We start from the raw sequence: 7,225 nt of genomic DNA, 5'->3' as shown, positions 1-7,225 counted from the left end.
CCCCCTTTTTATTCCGTCCCTCCACTTCTCTCTTGCAGGTTAGAAATTCCCCGTTTGCGGCAGGAGGTCTGGGCAGTTGGTCTCTCCCTTCAGTTCTCTGTCTACTTCAGTTCTCATGGCAGGTCCTGAGGGGACATCCTGGAGGACGCCCTCCCTGCCTGCAGTCCATTCCCTGTGGAGGGCTCAGGTTTTAGGGGAGAAGGACCAAGTTCTGGCCTTAAAATCCCTCCCCTTTTCTTGATTGCTAAAATGGTTAACAACACAAACTATAGCGGTCTGAGTCTTGCTAGGACATCCTTCGAGAGCTGAGATTGGCTGGGATGAGCGCTTTCCCCTGCTGTGGTCAGTCCTGCCCACAGTTGGAGAAAAGACATACCCTATTAGCTGCTGTAGCCCAACTGCCACATTAGAATTGCTTTTATCAACCTTCTGGAGACATGGGCGTTTAACTGGTTAAGGAGTGACGTCATCCACTTCTTCACTTAAAATCAGAGATAAGTTTATAACTTCATTCACCTAGCAGACATTTATTGTGGGCCTCCTGAGTGTCCGGCCCCTAGTTCAGAGATAAATCTCCCCAAGGGTCTACAGTCTAGTAGAAGAATCAGAAACTTAAGGGCATAAGCAAAGGATCAAGACCGAGCTTCGCCTAAAGAGGCCAGGGAAGCTTCAGCAGAGTATGTTTCAGCCTGAGTCTTGAAGGGTGTATAAGAGTTTCTCAGAAGGAAGAGAAGGGAAGAAGTGTCTGTGTAGAAGGAACTGCAAGAATTAAAAGGACAGGGAATATCTTGGTATGCCTGGAGTCAGAGTGGGGAAGGAGAACACTGGAAGACTCTTGCTCTCTTGGGATGGTGTACCCTCAGAGCTGGCTACCCCTGGCTGCCCAGTGTACATGGAGCCGGCCTCCCCTGGTTTGCTAGTAGTGGTAAATATTCAGGAATTTTGCAAACTAATTGTTAAGAAGTGTCAGCAGCTTGAATTGGGAGTGTTTACACCATGGACATTGGCAAGTGCTACGAAGCAGGACTGCTTTTGTTAGTTTGTTCTCCACAGAGCCAGTCTGCCAGTATACAGGGTAGGCTGTTCTTTGGATGGTGGGTGTGAAGTTATGTATCCCAAGAAGTCTGGGCAGCATGTCACTTTGTACTTAATTATTCCCTTGCGTCAGGAAGGCCCAGCTGTGTTGTTATTCTCAATCATGTAGTCTTCGAAGAGGGGGTCCAAAGAGAAAAATAATCCAATTATTTCCCTCTTTGAAGGGGGCTTGGTTTGCACAGGCCTTGTTCCTGCCTCACTGTACGTTCTTGTGCTTCCTCCAACGTGCCCGTTCCAAAGCCTCCTTGGAGTCTAAGCCCTGAGTCGGTTCCCATCGAGATCTGTAACAAGTTCTTGATTTCTTCTGTCAAAGGCAGGACAGCACTCTTCCAGGGAGAGCACCTCTGGGGCAGGTGCTGTGCCTGTACCTAGGAGGTCTCAGCTCAACCAATATCAAAGAAAGGATTAACTCTTTAAAGAAATATTTTGTCTTCCTTTTTACTGAATTGACTGGTTACTTCACTGTCAATTGGCACAATCTTGTCATTAACACATGTGGGTATGGTTGCTCAGGCCCTGAAATCTCTGGCCACAAAAAATCAGTTGTCCCAATGTAGTGTAACAGAAGAGGGCCAACAAAGTATGCTCAAATCTCAGTTTGGCTGCTGACCACAGGTGGTAAGTGGACAAGTCACTTAACCTCTCTGAACCTCAGTTTCTTCATCTGTATAATGAGAAAAATAAACTCAACTTACAGGGTTGCTGTGAGGACTAAAAAAGACCATGTGTATAAAGTACCTGGCTTTGCTGATTAATGACCCTTTCCCTCCACTCTTTGGCTCTAAGCAACCCCCTGACTGCTTTCTTCTCTTGCCTTATCCTTTTTTACAGGTAGTGGTGCTGATGCTGACTTAAAAAAGAAATCAGGCCAGGTGCAGTCGCTCGATGCCTATGATCCTAGTGCTTTGGGAAGCTGAGGCAGAAGGATCAGTTGAGGCCAGGAGTTTAAGACCAGCCTGGGCAACATAGCAAGACCCTACCTCTACAACAGATAATAAAAAATATTAGCCGAGCATGGTGGTATGTGCCTGTATTCTTAGCTACTTGGTAGGTAGAGTTGGGAGGATCCCTTGAGCCCAGGAGTTTGAGGTTACTGTGATCTGTGATCATGTCATTGCACTCCAGACTGGGTGACAGAGTGAGACCCTGTCTCTAAAATAAATTAAAAAAAAATCAATCATGGATCTATGTTTCTCCTATTGGACCCCATTTGGAACATATTCATCAAGTTAGGGGAACAGATAGTAACCCATCTAAGGAGGGGACACATTGGTGTGAGTTTTATTAATCTCTCTGAACCTGTACAATGGGGATAATAATAGTGTTCACCACAGAGGTTTGTAGTGAGAATCAAATAAGGTAATGCATTTAAGGTCGTTGAAGCCAGGACTCAAGTCCAGGTATCCTAACTCATAGTCCAAAGTTCACCAGCTCTAATCAGCAGGAAATGGTGACTCCCCCTATTGGACTCTTTTTTTTTTTCTCCCTACCAAAGCTGGAAGACCAGAACCTTTAGGAAGATCATTAATATTGGGGTTTGTTATTTTGAGGCTAATTAGGACTCACATTGCTGTTTTCCCCAAGGGATAAACTGTAAGAGGAGGTCGGGGCTTTGTTTGCAGGAATATGGAAGCTGTTACATGCTGCCTCTGCGCACAACCCCAGGGGGACCAGAGCCCCTCGGAGCTGGGACATACATCATCCAGAAATCTGGCTGCTTTGAGCTAAATACAAATACAAGCAAGACCCAAAGCTGGGATTTCAGCCCTTTCCATAGCAAGATGAGGCATTTTAGCAGATAAGACAAAGCTGGGGAAGTTGGCAAAAATCAAATAGCCTCGAAATAAATGTATTTGGAAGAGAATATTGACCATATGTAAAGTGTATAAAAGTGGTTTTTAAATCTATGGGGTGTTTTTCCCCCTTCTTTTCCTGTGTGTTTATTTTGGCCATTGTCTCAAGATGACTATTGACATTCTTGACTGTTGAAAATCTTCCTCTAGGAGCTGACCTCATTTTTGCATTTTTTGCCCTTGTTTTTTAATCTGAAATCCAGGACACATAAGTATGGGAAGGGGAGCAGGGGAAGGCCAGCCCACTCCTCTGCTTTCTGTATTTAATAATATCTTTATGCTAACTCCTGGTTAGTGTAACAGTGGTGAGCACCAAAGGCTTTAGAGCCAGACAGTGCTGGGTTTGTGGCCAGCTGTGCCACATGTGATTCTCAGTAAACCATTTCGCCTCTCTAAATCTCATTCCCTCATCTCTAAGTGGAAATAATAATAGTACTTGCCTGTATCCGTCTGCATCCAATCAGGAGACAGAAACCACACAGTGATTTGAACAGGGCTGGTTTAATCTAAAGAAATATTAAACTACGGTAGGCAAGTGACTGTACAGATGTGAAGAGAACTCTAAAGGGTGCCCCTGGGCCCAGGGAAAGTACCCAGGGAAGGACAAACTTGGAAGGGGCAGGCATTCCAAGAGGCTGGGGTTGAGACTTGCCTGGAGAAGGCGTGGTTGCAGCCGGCTGATTGGTGAAGTCTGGAGGTTGCCAGGCAGCAGGAAACAGCCCTCCCAGGTGCGGTGAGCCAAGGTGAGTGGGCAGAGAGAGTCAGGATGTTGAGAACCTGCTTCCTGGCAGGGTGACCCCTGACCTAGCGTTCGTAGTGCCGGTTAGGAGGGTCACGGGAAACACTCCTCCAGGGCAGGCAAGCCCAGGCTGGTGGGTGGGTTAGGGAGCCTGCAGGGGACGCCTGGGGTGCACCGGTGTTTGCAACAGGAAGGCCACAGCCAGATGGTCACAGAGCCCCAGCAGGGCTGCAAGGGACCAGGCACTCTGGGAGCCTGGGTGGAGCAGAAGGCCACTGGACGTCCCCACACGTGCACGGAGGACCCATAAAGCGGCCCGAGCAAGCAAAGCAAAACCGCGCGCCAGAACAGGAAGAGAAGCGCCTTCCCCCGTGATGTCTCTCCGGCGCCCTCTACTGACAAAGCTTAGCACGGTGAGTCCAGGCCAGTCTGTTACTGCAAAGCAGGTACTGAAGGGTGAATTTGGAGCTGAGAGGCAATAATTGATTAACGGGTACATGACTTTATAAAGTTGTTTAGGGGATTAAATGGAAGAGACCATGTAGAGCCCCTTGCAAAATTCCCAGTAGTCTTTCAGTAAATGGGATCTAGTCTCTTGATTCCTGCTAGACAGTATCAATCTACGTTTTCCTAAGGTCTTTAACTTATGTGGTAATAAGCCCTGTTGTTTAACGAGAAACTGGCTCTGAAGAGCAGCCTGAGCGTCCTGTAGAAGCCAGGATGAAAGCAGCCCCGCAGACCTTTTTATGTATCTTTGCACGGCGATCATTAGCAAGTCACACTTGTAGAGATGCTTCCCGGAAGCTGTAGCCTGGGACGCTCTGGAAAAGAATTGTGATAACCCCACCCCATTGTGACAGTTTATGGCCTTTCCGCAGCCTCTGGTGCTGTTACTTGATGGCTCATTCCCACGCTTCCCTGCATGAAAAAAGTTTCATCGGGCCCCAAAATCTTCTGAGTAGTTAAACTGAAAGAGTCCTTAGAGGCCATCTCTCTTGACTTCAGTACTCAGTTGAGGCCCAGAAAGGTGAAGTAGATTGCCCAGGGTCACCCAGCTCAAGGCAGGACGATGACTGTAATCCAGGACTTCCGAGTGCATCACACTGTCTGCAAAGGGCACGCAACAAGTGAGACATATGTTATATAATTGGAAATTGAGTTGCCAAAGATGAATGAATATGGGTGTGGGTACTGGTTTGTATAATGTCTTCTCCCCTCAAATTCATGTCCTTCCCGGAACCTCAGAATGTGACTTTATTTGGGAATAAGGTCATTGCAGATGCAGTTAGTTAATATGAGGTCATACTGGAGACGGTGGGTCCTTAATCCAACGTGACAGGTGTCCTTTTTAAGAAGAGGAGGATAGACAGAAAGAAACAAAGGTGGGAACACTGTGTGAAGATGGAGGCAGAGATGGGAGGGATACATCTACAGGGCAAGGGATGCCAAGGATTGGTGGCACCCACCAGCAACTAGAAGAGGGGCATAAACAGATTATCCTTCTGAACCCCCAGTGAAGACCAATCTTGTCAACACTATGATTTCAGACTTCCAGCCTCTAGAACTGGGAGAGAATAAATTTCTGTTGTTTTAATCCATGTAGTTGTGGGAAACTAATACAATGTGCAAAGGCAAAGTTTCAATCATTCTATTTGTCAGGAGATAATGTGCCTAACACCGTCCATTTCATGGCAGATTTTATCACAAATCATCGGTCTTGCCATCAGGGTTCACAAGGTGTCTTCCATTCGTCCATCCCCTTGCTCAGTGCTGTGGAAGATACTGAAGCTCAGAGAGATGAAATAATTTGTCAGGTCATAAGGTTGGTGAGTGGCCAACTGACATCAAGAACAGTTCTGTTTTCCTCCCAAGTTGTTGCTTTTTCCATGGCACTATAAATACCTTTAGTACATAGATTTTTCCAAAATATTGGGGGAAGGGATGACCTATTAACTGAGGTTATTGTATGAATCGAATTTGGTTTTGATCCTTCAATCTGTCAAGGACACAGCACTACCTCTCTCCTGCCCTCCCCACCACCAAATAATTTCAACTGATTTGACATGGGAAAGGATACAAAAACAGTATATCAAATTGTATCAATTAGAATAAACCAACACATACTAAAAGAATTGTCCACTATGGTAATACAAGATTTATTTTGGGAATGGAAGATATAAATTACAAAACTATTAATAGTTTTCTAGTTAATAAGAAAAATAATTATCTTAATAAATACAAAATACCTTCAACAAAAAATCTTATTAATTTCCTTGATAAAAAAACTATGAAAATTTGATAGGAAGAATCTCTTCACACATACACACATTTACACTTGTGTCTTAGTCCGTTTGCACTGCTATAACAAAATACCATAGACTGAGTAGCTTATAAACAACAGAAATTTATTTCTCACAGTCCTGGAGGCTGGGAAGTCTAAGATCAAGCTGCAGGAAGAATTGGCGTCTGGTGAGGGCCTGCTCTTGGTTCATAGACAGCCCCTTATGCGGTGGAGACAGGGGAACGAACTCTTTTAGCCCTCTTTTATAGGGGCACAAATCCCATTCATTAGGGCTTTTCCCTCATGATCTAATCACTTCCCCAAAGGCCCCATGTCCTAATACCGTCACCTTGGGGGTTAGGATTTTAACATGTGACTCTGGGGGAGCACAAACCTTCAGATCACATAGCAACTTGCACATTAAAACAACAGGAGAGATACCATTTTGCATCTGCTGGGATGGCTGCGGTGGGAAAGACTGACAACACCAAATACTGCCAAGGATGTGGGGCAGCTGGACTTCTCACACATTGCTGAGGGGAGTGTAAAATGGCAAAGCCATTCTGGAAAAACTGTTTGGCAGTTCCATATGAAGTCAAATATATACCTACCCTATGATCCAACAATTCTACCTCTTAGTATCTACTCAGAAGAAGTGAAAAAAAAATCCACATTTAGAACTGTACAAGAATGTTCATATTACCCATATCCACAAAGTGAAAAATTGGAAAAAATGTATATGTCTGTCAATGGGAGAATGTATGAATAAATAAATTGTGGCTTATTCATACCATGGAATGCTATTCAGCAATTTAAAAAATGAACAACTGTTGAATGCAACAACATTTATTGCATGTAATGTATGAATATCAAAAAAGTTTGAATGAAAGAAGCCAGACAGGGGGAACATATTGTGTGATTGCTTTTACACGAAGTTCAAGAAAAGGTACCATTTCTGTGGTGATAGGAATCAGAGCAGTGGTCGCCTGTGGAGGGTGGGGATTGCCTGAAGGAGGGGATAGGGGAATTTTCTAGGGTGAAGGAAATGTTCTATATCTTGATCAGGGTGCTGATTACTTGTGTGTGCATATACATTTATCAAAAGTCTTCAAATTGTGTACCTAAAATCCACACCTATCATTGATTTTTACCTCAGTTAAAAAAGTACTCCAGTTTGCCTCATCACTACCACCCCAAGCCAAAAAAAAAAAAAAAAAAAGAGGAAGAGAAAAGAATGTTTGGAGTGTGGTTAGTAGA

The sequence above is a fragment of the Lemur catta genome, chromosome 7, assembly GCF_020740605.2.
Source record: "Lemur catta isolate mLemCat1 chromosome 7, mLemCat1.pri, whole genome shotgun sequence".
NCBI lineage: Eukaryota > Metazoa > Chordata > Mammalia > Primates > Lemuridae > Lemur > Lemur catta.
The sequence above is the reverse complement of the archived record's forward strand: the minus strand, read 5'-3'. Positions refer to the sequence as shown.